Below are 14,860 nucleotides of genomic sequence, written 5' to 3' on the forward strand. Positions count from 1 at the left end.
CGCGATTACACTGCTGGGGCTCCGATCAGAAGCTGCCACTGCCACCAATGATTTAATATAATATTTAGAAGAGGGGGAGTAGAAGGGAGGGGCTGTGGCCACTGCGCCACCAATAAATATAGTTAATATGCCTGAATACAAACGTAGCCTGCATGTGCCGGCCATATCCCATACCTGGCCTCTATTACTGGGCGCTGTGATCCGCTGCAATTAACCCCTCAGGACCTGAGGGGTTAATTGCGGTGGATCACAGCATTAAATGGTGGCAGAGTGGCCATAGCCCCTCCCCTCCGCCTCCTCTGTTCTCATTGGTGGCTGAGTGGCCACAGTCCCTCCCCTCCTCCTCCTACTCTGTTCTCATTGGTGGTCAGCGGCAGCCGCACACAGTGGGGAGGGAGGGACTCCCTGCTTCTCCACTGTGCCGGCTCAGGAGAATATGGTGCGCGCCGAGAGCGGCGCATGCCATGTTCTAGCGCAATATGGCATTATAAACGAAATCTCTATCGTTGGCCAAATTTACATTGTTTATATCGCATATCATCTATATCGCCCACCCCTAGTGGGAGTATAAACCTCTTGCCAGATATTTCATCAACAATTAGTAAAGATGCTTCAGATAAGTTACAGATCTGCAAACCTGCAAATCAACAAACTTCTGAACAAACTACTCAACAAACTTCTTATGTAGCCAAGAGGCCTCTAATTTTCTACTTACAGATTATAGTTACAGGTGAGCTTAATCATGGCGTTTTTAGATGTCTTCTATCACCAAAACTTATAGTGAGAACACAGGAAAGGTGTTCTTGTTTTTCATCTCTTAGATGTCCATAACAACCAGAACTGACAAGAAATAGTACATCATCAGTCTTCTTATTCAATACAATACTACAACATTGTCCCCCTATGCACAAGAATATAACTACTATAATACTGCTCCTATGTACAAGAATATAACTACTATAATACTGATCCTATGTACAAGAATATAACTACTATAATACTGCTCCTATGTACAAGAATATAACTACTATAATACTGATCCTATGTACAAGAATATAACTACTATAATACTGCCTCCTATGTACAAGAATATAACTACTATAATACTGCCTCCTATGTACAAGAATATAACTACTATAATACTGCTCCTATGTACAAGAATATAACTACTATAATACTGCCTCCTATGTACAAGAATATAACTACTATAATACTGCATCCTATGTACAAGAATAATACTACTATAATACTGCTCCTATGTACAAGAATATAACTACTATAATACTGCTCCTATGTACAATAATATAACTACTATAATACTGCTCCTATGTACAATAATATAACTACTATAATACTGCTCCTATGTACAATAATATAACTACTATAATACTGCCTCCTATGTACAAGAATATAACTACTATAATACTGCCTCCTATGTACAAGAATATAACTACTATAATACTGCCTCCTATGTACAAGAATATAACTACTATAATACTGCCTCCTATGTACAAGAATATAACTACTATAATACTGCCTCCTATGCACAATAATATAACTACTATAAAACTGCTCCTATGTACAAGAATATAACTACTATAATACTGCTCCTATGTACAATAATATAACTACTATAATACTGCCTACTATGTACAAGAATATAATTACTATAATACTGCCTCCTATGTACAAGAATATAACTACTATAATACTGCCTCCTATGTACAAGAATATAACTACTATAATACTGCCTCCTATATACAAGAATATAACTACTGTAATACTGCTCCTATGTACAAGAATATAACTACTATAATACGGCCTGCTATGTACAAGAATATAACTACTATAATACTGCTCCTATGTACAAGAATATAACTACTATAATACTGCTCCTATGTACAAGAATATAACTACTATAATACTGCTCCTATATACAAGAATATAACTACTATAATACTGCTCCTATATACAAGAATATAACTACTATAATACTGCTCCTATGTACAAGAATATAACTACTATAATACTGCCTCCTATGTACAAGAATATAACAGCTATAATACTGCTCCTATGTACAAGAATATAACTACTATAATACTGCTCCTATGTACAAGAATATAACTACTATAATACTGCCTCCTATGTACAAGAATATAACTACTATAATACTGCCCCTATGTGCAAGACTATAACTACTATAATACTGCTCCTATGTACAAGAATATAACTACTATAATACTGCTTCCTATATACAAGAATATAACTACTATAATACTGCTCCTATGTACAAGAATATAACTACTATAATACGGCCTGCTATGTACAAGAATATAACTACTATAGGGGGGGGCGGAGCTTGACCGGCTTCCTGATCGGCTGCATGTGAGGAGAGCTCTCCTCTTCTTTGCCTCACAAAGTGGTTTATTTCGCTTCTTAACTGCACAAATATGGGGAAAATCGGCAAATACCTGCCCAAAGAAAGACCTGAACCCCTCAAGCAAGATCGGGGTCCCTCTGAGATGGAGAAATACTTTAACAAGCGGCCTGCAGCTCCAGTAACAGAGAGACCTAAGATGGCCCCTCCTGACCCTGATGACAGCATGGAGGAGGCTGAGAGAGCAGACAGCCCGGCTACTGAGAGCTCTCAGGTTTCGCTTGCTGAAGCTGCTGAACCTATTTCAAAGCGGTTCTTGCAGCAGGCCCTCCTGTCAGTGATACGGGGGTGATGCAGGAGCTCACTGAGATAAAGGAGGACATTAAGCACATCGGCCATAGAGTGGAGAGGCTTGAAGATACACAGGGGGCCATCCTGAATTACACCCGTGTGATTGGAGATAACAGCTCTGCTTACCTGTCTTCTCTGGATCATGCATATGCCCTGATTGAAGATCAGGAAAATAGAAGCAGGCGCAAAAATGTGCGCTTCAGAGGCTTGCCAGAAGCAGTGTCACATGAAGAGCTTCCTGCAGCAGCGTCCGCCATTTTCACATCCCTGCTGGGCCCTGAAGGTGCATCTGCAGTCACAATTGAGCGCATCCATCGCTCTCTGCGGCCTAAACCCAGGGAGGGAGAACCCGCTCGTGATGTGGTCTGCGGTCTCTTGCGGTACGTAGATACCGCTGCGATTTTTAAAGCGGCCAGGGAGAAGGGAGATCTAAAGCATGATGGAGCCAAGATTCTGCTATTCCAGGATCTCGCGCCTTCAACCCTGAATAAAAGAAGAATCTTGCGCCCTGTCACCGAGATTCTGCGCCAGAGAAAGATCCCCTTTAAGTGGCTTTTTCCATTTGGCCTCACATTTTCCAGGGAAGGAAAGAGGTGCACGATCCGGACCCCCAGTGATCTGCCGGCAGCGTGGGAGCTGCTCAACACCACGCCACAAGATATCCCATCATGGCTGCCCTCAGCGGACACTGGCGTCCCGCTCCCAGAACTCCCTGATAGTTCCAGATGGTCGAAGGTGCCATCAAGAAAAGGAGCAAAGCAAAGAATTACTTGAACATTCTCCACAGGTTGTATGTGGGCTGTTAGATTGCAAGCTCCTCAGTTAATGTTCAATATGTTATAGGAGCGCATTTAAGATGAGGGAAGTCATTGCTCCCTATGTGGAGGGTGGAAGCTGCATTCACTTAATGTTGTTATGGGCGACTACCATAGAGGTTATATAAGTAATGCATTCTCTCAGGTTGTCAGTTAGTAGGTGCATACAGTATACTGTGATTCCCTGATATGTATAGCCAGATTCTTTCAGCATACTAATCTCAGCACACTTTGTGGGGGTGGGGAACCCTGATTTGTGGCCAGGAGCAGTACTGTCTGACACTGAGTATGTCGGCCTGCTCCCACGGAGTTCTTTTATTTCCTTTGACCCCCTTTTGCTTGCAGGATTACATATTTTGCTTTTATTAACAAAATTCTGGCTAAAGGGATCAAAGTTCCTTGTCCAGGACAAGGCGTTCCCCTGTTTGTTCCCCCTGTTTTCCTGTCCATGCTCACGTATGTTATTATATGCAAGCACATGTGTATATCATTACACTGATGGCTGCAGTTAACTGCACTACATTCAATGTACGGGGTTTTAATACCCCCCAAAAGCGCTCACAGGTGATCAGACTTCTAAAGAAGAGACGCACGGATGTCTGTTTTTTCCAAGAGCTGCACCTTAAGCTCGGCCAAGTTCCTAAACTCTCCCAGTCCTACTTTAATCAGTGGTTCATCAGCTCTCATGCCAAGGCTTCCAGGGGCGCGGGGATTGCCATATCCAGGAGGGTTCCCTTCTCCCTTGTCTCATCCTTGACTGACCCAGAGGGACGCTTTATGTTTGTAAAAGGTAAAATTGGGACCGTGTTGGTAACACTGTCAAGTCTATACAGTCCTAACCGGGGTCAGGGCCTATGGTTGAAGACTACATTGACTAAATTTACTTCCTTTGCAGAAGGCATTTGTTTAATAGGGGGGGATCTTAATGTGGCCTTAAACCCACTAGTAGACGCTTCAGATCATTCCTCACAGTTGACTCAAGCGGCTATTGGCAGGATTAATAAGCATCTAGCAGGGGCCCATTTACTGGACACTTGGCGCCTGACTCATCCCACTGACTTGGATTACACGTTCTTCTCAGCTGCGCACAAGGTCTATTCCAGGCTAGACTATATTTTCATCTCTGACGCTCACGCTGAACTGGTGAGTAACTCCACCATTGATCCTATGACAGTATCAGATCATGCTCCTGTCACGACATCCGTGGTGTTCTCTGAATTACCTCAGCAATCTCGACAATGAAGATTAAATGAGACTCTGCTGGACGACGTAGAGGGAATGAGAGATATAGAAGCTAAATTACAACACTTCTTTAGGGAGAACACCACGGATGACGTCTCTGTCACGACTGTCTGGGAGACGCATAAAGCGGTCATCAGAGGGGAGCTGATTGCCCTGGGTAGTCGGAAAAAGAAGGAAAGACAAAAAACATTTCATACATTACTAGAGAAGATCTCAGCTTTAGAATCTCTGCACAAAAAATCCAGAACCACAGAGGCCCAACAAGAACTAACACTAACTAGGAAAAAATTATAAGATCACCTTAACTATCACCAGGTCAAATCCTACCAATATGCCCAGTTCCGTTTTTATGCTCATGGAGACAAAGGGACGAGGCTTATGGCTTCGCTCCTTAAGCAGAAAAAAGATGCTTCCTATATAGCTGGAATTAAAGATAAAGATGGCAGGCTATTACATAAAACTTCAGATATTGCGAAAGAATTCCATAAGTTCTATAGTCAGCTTTATGGGCTCAAATGCCCAGATGACGACACAGAAGCTAATATAGAAGAGGCTGCTGACAAGTTCTTGGGGAACCTCAATCTGCCCAAACTGGAGACCAAAGATAAGGAACAACTCCTTGCCCCAGTCACAATAGAGGAAATATCAAATATTCTGAGCTCCATGCCAATGGGGAAATGCCCTGGACCTGATGGGTTTTCTGTGGGGTATTATAAAAAATTATCATCTGTCCTAACCCCTCGTATGGCCACTTGGTGTAATTCCCTATTAAATGGTTCTGTTCTCCATAGGCAATCCCTGGAAGCGACGGTCACAATTCTCCCAAAAGCAGGTAAAGATCCTAACCAATGCGGCAGTTATAGGCCGATATCGCTTCTCAACGTAGACGTTAAAGTATGGGCAAAGTTGCTGGCTTCCCGCCTTGCTACCCATCTGCCGAAACTAATTCACCCGGACCAAGCCGGGTTTGTGCCTGGACGAGAGGGAAATCAAAACTCCTGTAGGGTTCTCTCAGCAATGCAATTAGCTAAGAAAGAGAAGGCCTCACTGGTCCTTTTGGGTGTGGATGCGGAAAAGGCCTTTGACAGGGTAAGCTGGAGCTACATGAGGAAAACCCTACATAAACTTGGCATTCCAGAGCAATTCCAAACTGCCATCATGTCCCTCTACCATGAACCTAGTGCACGTATAAGGGTAAATGGTACATTATCCCAATCGTTCCCGATTACAAACTGAACTCGCCAAGGCTGTCCTCTGTCACCTACACTGTACGTCATGGTAATGGAGACATTACTGCAAGCTATAAGAGAACACCCCGGTATAAAGGGTCTCAAAATTAGGGATAGTTCTGTAGAATTTATAAATGCCGCTTATGCGGATGACCTACTGGTTATGCTCACAAACCCTGTCGAGGCCTTTCCGCATCTTCTATCCCTTTTCGAATTATATGGGAGGATCTCTAACTTTAAAGTTAATTATACAAAGTCAGAAGCGATGAACGTCTCAGCGCCAAGCAAAATGATTTCCTCTTTAAAAGGCACAACCCCGTTTATCTGGCAGGGTTCTCATCTTTCCTACTTAGGAATTAAATTACCAGCAGATTTGGACCAAACTTTCAGTTTGAACTTTAAACCCCTCTTAAATGATATACAGAAGAAGCTTCACTCGCTTAAAATCCCATATGTCTCTTGGATGGGTAGAAAGAACCTTCTGAAGGCCTTCATCATGCCCAGGCTCCTGTATGTGATGCAAATGTTGCCCGTTTTTATCCCTATGTCCTTCTTTTGCCAGGTCAGGAGGTTATTTAGAACGTTCCTTTGGGGTGGGAAATCCGCTAGATTGGCCCATAGCAGGCTGATACAGGGGAGGAGCACGGGGGGGTTTGGGTTACCAGAAGCATACCTATACTATCAGGCGATTCATTTAAAAAGATGGATTCAGCTACATGCCACTAAATACCAGACTTGGGGATGCGACTTAGAACTTGCCCAACTTTCATCTGTCCAGAGGGCGGGCCTCTGGGGTCTTACTACTTCTAATCTTAGGTCGCAAGTTCTGCTTAGGGGAACCGCCTCAGTAATTCAACAGTTAAATGGCAAACTTAACCTCCTAAATAACCCCTCTCCATCTATGCCAGCGGATCTTCTTCCTTTCACTATACGACCGAATACCAAACAAATAGCAACGACCTGGCATAAACTACGCAAGTTTACAACAGAGGAATTCCTGGGGGCGACCTCGGGGGACTTATCTGATCAACACCCACTACACAACCTTATAAAAAAGTGTAATTTTCTAGAACTGATTGAACTTAACTCAGTCTCCAGACCACTAATAGAGAGTAATAGACATAAACCTACACAGTCTTGGTTTGAGAAACTTTTAACATTTGAGTCCATCCCACGTAAACTGATCTCTCTGTGTTACTTGGCTTTGGTTACTCCCCGCTCCCCTGGAACACCGCAATACCTGAGGCATTGGGCTGCTGAACTTGAGGTGGAACTGAATGAGACTGACATTATGAGGATACATGCGCACTCCCACGGTTTCTCAAGGTGTACCAGGATACAGGAACACACATACAAAGTCCTCACCCAGTGGTACATGACTCCGAAGCAAATGTTTATCAGGGGTATAAGACAGGACGATAAATGCTGGAGGTGTCTGGAGGATACAGGTACTCTGTCTCACATCTTCTGGTCTTGTCCTAGGATCCGTCCATTCTGGGAAGGTGTCTTATCCACTATTCAGAAGATAACACATGTAGTTGTGGAGGTGCCCCCTACTCTTGTGCTCCTGTGGCTCCCGACTCCCTCTTTCTCTCCCTCAAAAAGATGCTTAACCACCCAATTACTCCAGGCGGCAAGGCTGCTCATCCCGCAGCACTGGTTGAGTACAGAACCCCCCACTGTGGAGGCATGGCTGAACAAGGTGGACCATATCTGTCGTATGGAGGAACTGGCGAGTTGGGAGGACAGGAATCACAATAAATATGTGAAGCTTTGGACACCCTGGCTCATGTTTAGGGATGACCCTCCGAATAGTCAGACGGCACACGGGTCTGCTAGTAGTGGTACATTATGAGCTCACGGGCAGAGGGTATATATGCGCATTAATGGTACGCGTTCTAGACCATGTCTGAGTCACTGACAAAATAATACCTGTGAATATGAATACATTCAATATGCACTTTAGATATCTAATATGCTGCATACGAACGAGTGTCATGGATGGATTGTTGTTTTTGGTTATTCCTCTTTATCCTTCCCTCCCTCCTATTCCTTGTCCCTATCCCCATATCCTTCCCCTCCCCTTTTTCCTCTATTTCTGCGTCATTATGTTCACCAGTCATACTACAAGACCTTTATATACTGGTAAGATGCATCTGTAACCTTTGCATAATACTTGTATAATGGGATAGGATTATTCTGTCTATATGTGAAAAATGGGAAATTAGTATTGTCCTGTTATTTATATACGGAATTCTGTTTAGGTCCATATCTACAGTCCTTCAAGCTGTTATGTATACTCAAGCAATGTACGATATCAACCACTTTGTATATGTCACTGCATAATGTTGTAGTATGTATTTTCAATATACTTTTCAATAAAAAGAGAATTTTCAAAGAATATAACTACTATAATACTGCCTCCTATGTACAAGAATATAACTACTATAATACTGCTCCTATGTACAAGAATATAACTACTATAATACTGCCCCTATGTACAAGAATAACTACTATAATACTGCTCTTATGTACAAGAATATAACTACTATAATACTGCCTCCTATGTACAAGAATATAACTACTATAATACTGCCTCCTATGTACAAGAATATACTGTAACTATAATAATACTGCTCCTATGTACAAGAATATAACTACTATAATACTGCTCTTATGTACAAGAATATAACTACTATAATACTGCCTCCTATGTACAAGAATATAACTACTATAATACTGCTCTTATGTACAAGAATATAACTACTATAATACTGCCTCCTATGTACAAGAATATAACTACTATAATACTGTTCCTATGTACAAGAATATAACTACTATAATACTGCTCCTATGTACAAGAATATAACTACTATAATACTTCTCCTATGTACAAGAATATAACTACTATAATACTGCTCCTATGTACAGGAATATAACTACTATAATACTGCCTCCTATGTACAAGAATATAACTACTATAATACTGCTCCTATGTACAAGAATATAACTACTGTAATACTGCTCCTATGTACAAGAATATAACTACTATAATACTGCTATGTACAATAATCTGACTAGTACAATAATGCCTTTAATCAAATTCCATGTAAAGAACCATGCTTTATAAGACGCTGTCATATTCCACTATTTTCAGGGCACTGTCCAGTGACATTTAAGTGTGTACTTTATTTTACTATTGAGTATTCGCCATCTCCTGAGGGAATGATAAATCCCATTTCATTACAGATCTAGTGTTGTATGAACTATACGGACTGAGGGAAATTCTAATTTTGTTTTATTAATTTACCGTCAACAGGAAAGGAAAAAAATAAAACACAAACATTAGAAGACGACTTACAAGTCATTAAGAAACAAAAGAAAAAATTTGCTAAGCATACTTGTATAGTAATCCAAATTTAACATTGCTTTCATGGGAAATCAACGTGCTTTAATAACATGCCTCAATAAGATGCCTATACAGTGCTAGAATAACACAATCAAGCGTGCCCAAATAATACAGCCATAGCATCTTTAAATAACACCGCCATACAGTTCTCCAATAATTACTCTATGGTGACATATATTATTCATTGCCAAACAAATTGTGTCATACTTTGCCCAAATACTACTGCCATACAATGTACAAATAGCAGTGGCATAAATAGTTTACATAACACCACAGTTTTTGGCGTTTTCTAATGTGACTGAGGGGATCTTTAGGTCTCCTGAAGGACCAGGGTCTAGATGCAACGAAGACCACTGCGCCCCTTTACCGACCAAAGTTTTTTGTAATACAAAAGGACTCAAAACCTTGTACATGACAATAATAAACAAGTCATAATATAATGTAAAATACAATAAAAAAGAACAAGGTAATTTGTCTCCTACTACGAAAACACATTTTCCTGGAAATGAAGATGTCATGAATTCTGTCATCGCCGTCGTTATCCACGCATTCTCAATTATTCAGATTGAGCTGCCAGTTTCCTATTAAATATTCCTAAATGCTCTCCGCAACGTAGGAAACCAGTCACCTTCGTAGGCTTTACCTCTTCCTGCCTGACAAATCTCATTCTTCCATCTGCTACATAAAAACAATCCCATTGCCAAAAGGTGATGGAATATTCTTAGTCGAATGTGATTACCTCGACGACCAACGGACTGATTCAATAGGGTATCTACGGAGGCTAGGGAATAGAGTTTATATGGACGCCTATTGAAGCGGCTTTGCAGATGAAACATGTATCACGTACTGTATCCACTAGGTAGGTGATTAATACTAGATAGATCATGGAGTTCCGGCCTCTTGGACCACCATCGATCATCAGGAGAGGAATCATGGCAAAAGAGCTTGTCCATATTTGCCAGTACCATAGGGCACATGCTTGACCACCACTCCATCCAAACACCTCCTAGCCATGGTCTTGCACCAGGGGACCACTGGACTGGAGTCTACTGTTCTGACAATCTGTTGGGGAGATAATTCATTTATCACTTACCATCTATCCAGTGGATGGATGATAACTATTACCCTGAAACCCTTTATAGGGGTTGTCTAGCTTCGGGGGCCTGTTTGGCCTGATCACCCTACCTCTCTGGGCTTGTGGAGGGAAGCAAACTTAACCTGCTCCCCACCACTGGGCTATGGCTCAATTAATCCCTTGTTGCCACTGATGCACTCCGGTCCCGCTTGTAGTCTGAAGGTTTGATGGGGTCATGTGTGCCTTTGCCACTGTGGCCAACTACTGGCCGTAGCGGTGATGTGCCCCCCCCGCATGTGTCATGTCAATAGGTCATGTGATGCATAGGGGACACATCCCCAACGCAGAGAGGTAGAGACTGGGTCAGGCTAAAAGGCCTTTAAGGCTAATGTTTAAGGCAAATGTCTTGTGTTTGAGGACTCTACTGTAGCCCCCTGAAGTCAGGTCTTTATAGAAGTCACCAGCTCCAGAGCAGAGAGGGCACCATAGCTGCTGGATTCCTGCTGTCTCAGACAGCAGACACCTGAGGCTAATGTCTGTGATCAGCAATAACACCAGTCACAGACATTTAACCCCTCAGATGCGAAGGTCAATTGTGACCACGGCATCTGAGGCAGCTTTCCCCAGCAGCACTATGCTCCAGGCACCCAAACGGCTCCCCCGCGAAGTGATCGGTGCAGCCGTTCATTCCTTGTGAGAGCCTCGGATCCTTCAGAGGGACCGAGGCTATCACAGCAGTAATTCCTATGGAAGCCTGCAGGCGGCATGGCTCAAAAGGAACATAGAGCAACTCCCTCAGGCTGCAGTGTTAATTGATTGCAGTCTATGGGACAAGTGATGTAACAATCAAAGTAAAAAAAATAATAATAATCTAAATCACTCCCTTTTCCCCATAATAAAAATACATAAGCAATAAAAACAAAGATAATTTGCACGGCCGCATCCTAAAATGCTTGTAATATCAAAATGTAAATTCCGTACGGTGAATGCCGTAACAGAAAAAAAACCCATCAAAATGGCCAATTCACTGTTTTTTCATCACCTCCCCTCCTCCAAAAAATTTAATAAAGAGTGATCAAAAATTCAAACAAATGCCACGGTATGACTGAAAACTACAGATCACCAAAAAAATGAGTCCCCACACATTTCCGTAGGCATAAATACAAAAAAGTTATGGTGATGAAAAGAAAAAGAAAATATTCTTCAAGTTTTTATTTTTTTATAAGACATAAGAAAAACAAATGTAGTATCGCTGTAATTCTACTGACCCAGAGGATGAAGGGAATAGGAATAGGTCGGTTTTACTGCATAGGGAACGCTGTAAATACAAAGTCCATAAAACTATGACAGAATTGCTTTTGTGTGTTTTTTTTCCCCAGTTTCACCCCATTTGGAATTTTTTCCAGCTTCCCACTGCGTTGTATGCAATATTAAATGTTGCCATTAGAAAGTTCAACTTGTGAACGGAAAATTAAAAATGTTATAGCTCTCGTAAGGCAGGGAGTAAAAAATGAAAGCGCAAAGACGGAAAATCCTAGGGTCTTCAAGGGGTCAATAAACCAGTATACGGCTCCGATTCTGTGGCTTGCATTGCATAAGGTCACTTTTTTCAGGCTGCAGCGGGATATGTTTCTTGGTATTCAGCAGGCAGTTCAGGTAAGTCATATGCCATAATCTTACAGTCCGCTCAAAGTGCATTGCTTTACAGTGATGTCACGCTTTATTAACCCCATAAAGCACCAGCCATGGTCTTCTAATGACTCCGTGTAGTGATAGATTAAGGCAGACAGCAAATTTGATGTGAACAGTTTAATCCGAATAATAGAGAAAAGCCGGGGTCATGTGAAGAGACTTTTCTGCCTCTTGCATCTCCTCCGGTCAGACCCTGGCGTGTCATGTGCCTCGTACTCCAGAGCCTGTCAAGTTTAACATGTTTCCCAACCTGAGGGCATCTGTGCAGTCACAGGACTAATCACATTACTCCGCTTCTGCCTGACATTAAACTCTTTTTTTAACGTGCATTGTGATAATACAGCGTGACTGACCCATGGCACCTAAGTGCCCAACCCCTGCCTGGTCGTAGAAATACCGCAATTTTGCAGGTGCATGGTGGGATCAAAAATCATAGTAACATGGCAATCACTACACATGTGGCAGGATGAAGAGGAGTAACTAAACTTACAGCAAGGCTTCAGATCATAAAGTGTTAATGTTAAAACTACAGAGCATGTTAATGTTGGTGCTGTATGACACCATTAAGGCTCCTTTCACACGGGCGAGTATTCCGCGCGGATGCGATGCGCGAGTTGAACGCATTGCACCCGCACTGAATCCCGACCCATTCATTTCTATGGGGCTGTGCACACGAGCGGTGGTTTTCACGCATCACTTGTGCGTTGCGTGAAAATCGCAGCATGCTCCTTTTTGTGCGTTTTTCACGTAACGCAGGCCCCATAGAAATGAATGGGGTTGCGTGAAAATCGCAAGCATCCGCAAGCAAGTGCGAATGCGGTGCGATTTTCACGCACGGTTGCTAGGAGATGATCGGGATGGGGACCAGATCATTATTATTTTCCCTTATAACATGGTTATAAGGGAAAATAATAGCATTCTGAATACAGAATGCATAGTAAACTAGCGCTGGAGGGGTTAAAAAAAAAATCAAAAATTATTAAACTCACCTTAATCCACTTGCTCGCGCAGCCCGGCATCTCTTCTGTCTCCTCCTTTGCTGATTGCAGGAAAAGGACCTGTGGTGACGTCACTCCGGTCATCACATGGTCCGTCACATGATCTTTTACCATGGTGATGGATCATGTGACGGACCATGTCATGACCGGAGTGACGTCACCACAGGTCCTTTTCCTCCACACAGCAAAGAAGGAGACAGAAGAGATGCCGGGCTGCGCGAGCAAGTGGATTAAGGTGAGTTAAATAATTTTTTATTTTTTTTTAACCCCTCCAGCCCTATTGCACTATGCATTCTGTATTCAGAATGCTATTATTTTCCCTTATAACCATGTTATAAGGGAAAATAATACAATCTACAGAACACCAAACATGCGTGATTTTTCTTATGCGAGTGCAAAACGCATTATAATGTTTTGCACTCGCGTGGAAAAACCACGCATGTTCCCGCAAAGCCCGTGTGAAAGGGCCCTAAGTGTTTTGGCGGGCACTACATGGCAGTATTACAGTGTGTTAATGTTATTTGGCAATGTATGGTGTTTTTTAGACACTATGTGGCAGGGGTATCGGGGACAGTTTTATGGTAGTATTACTGTCCATTTTCCTAATTAGATAACAATAACTTATAGAAAGACAGGTGCACTCTGCGGTCTTACTAAACCCCCATACTGATGTAAAATTGTGAGATTAGCCAACATATCCTACTGTGGAGGACATGTCTGAGCACCGCGCCAAGATTTCTCCATTAGCTCGGCGAATGAATCAGTTCAGTCCCTCTTACATTTTTTGGCCAGATAAAATACCGCAGCATGCTACAGTTTTCTCTCCGGCTAAAAATCCTGAACACTTGCCGGAATGCCGGATCCGGCATTAATTTACATTGAAGTGTATTAGAGCCGGATCCGGCATTAAGTGTTCTGGCAAAACGGAACCGGTCTTCCGGACCTTTAAAAATGCAAAAAAATAAATACCGGATCCGTTTTTCCAGATGACACCGGAGAGACGGATCCGGTATTTTTAATACATTTGTCAGACAGATCCGGATCAGGTCTGACAAATGCCATCCCTTTGCGTCCGGATTGCCGGATCCGGCAGGCAGTTCCGGCGACGGAACTGCCTGCCGGAATCCTCTGCCGCAAGTGTGAAAGTACCCTAAGTGAATTCTTATAGCGGTATTCGTTTAGGGGGAAGAGAGTTAGCAGTTACACCCTTTGGCCCTGGTGCCATATAAGATTTAGCATTGGGGCCCAAGAGCTTCCAGTTATGCCACAAAGCTGCATCAGGATTGCTGCTCCGGCCACAACCTTTTCATGGACATATTTCACCAGATGTGAACGTCTCACTGCCGCTTTCTTCAACGGCGTTGCCTTCGTGTTCGTCAGAGGCTGACAAGCGATTGTTATTTATAACACTTGATTTACCTTGAAAGTTTCACCTCGTAGCAAAGGACACACAGCTCAGACCCTCCGGAAATCTGTGAAAGCAAAAATGTTACACAATCAGATGCACGCCGGCAGTGGCAAATCACTATTATCTGCTCGCACGGTTTTTCTTCTATTATTGTATAGTGCTTGGTGTGAACACTACATCTGCAGCGCAGCAAACACTCTCCGCTGCAGACACTGAACCAGCAGGGAGCTTAGAGATCCTATAGTCAGAGATAAAGGGGTTTTC

General features: G+C 42.6%; 1 protein-coding gene across 1 annotated transcript in view; it reads right to left on the reverse strand.

Moving 5' to 3' along the window:
* The window catches only part of RAB27B (RAB27B, member RAS oncogene family), a 124,125-nt gene extending 109,468 nt beyond the window's left edge, over positions 1 to 14,657 (reverse strand). The window contains exon 1 of the mRNA XM_040421048.1: positions 14,608 to 14,657. The gene's annotated coding sequence lies outside the window, so the exon portion shown is untranslated. The remainder of the gene's footprint in view (positions 1 to 14,607) is intronic.
* Between the last annotated feature and the right edge of the window lie 203 nt (positions 14,658 to 14,860).

The sequence above is a fragment of the Bufo bufo genome, chromosome 2 (genome assembly GCF_905171765.1).
Source record: "Bufo bufo chromosome 2, aBufBuf1.1, whole genome shotgun sequence".
Taxonomy (NCBI): Eukaryota; Metazoa; Chordata; class Amphibia; order Anura; family Bufonidae; genus Bufo; species Bufo bufo.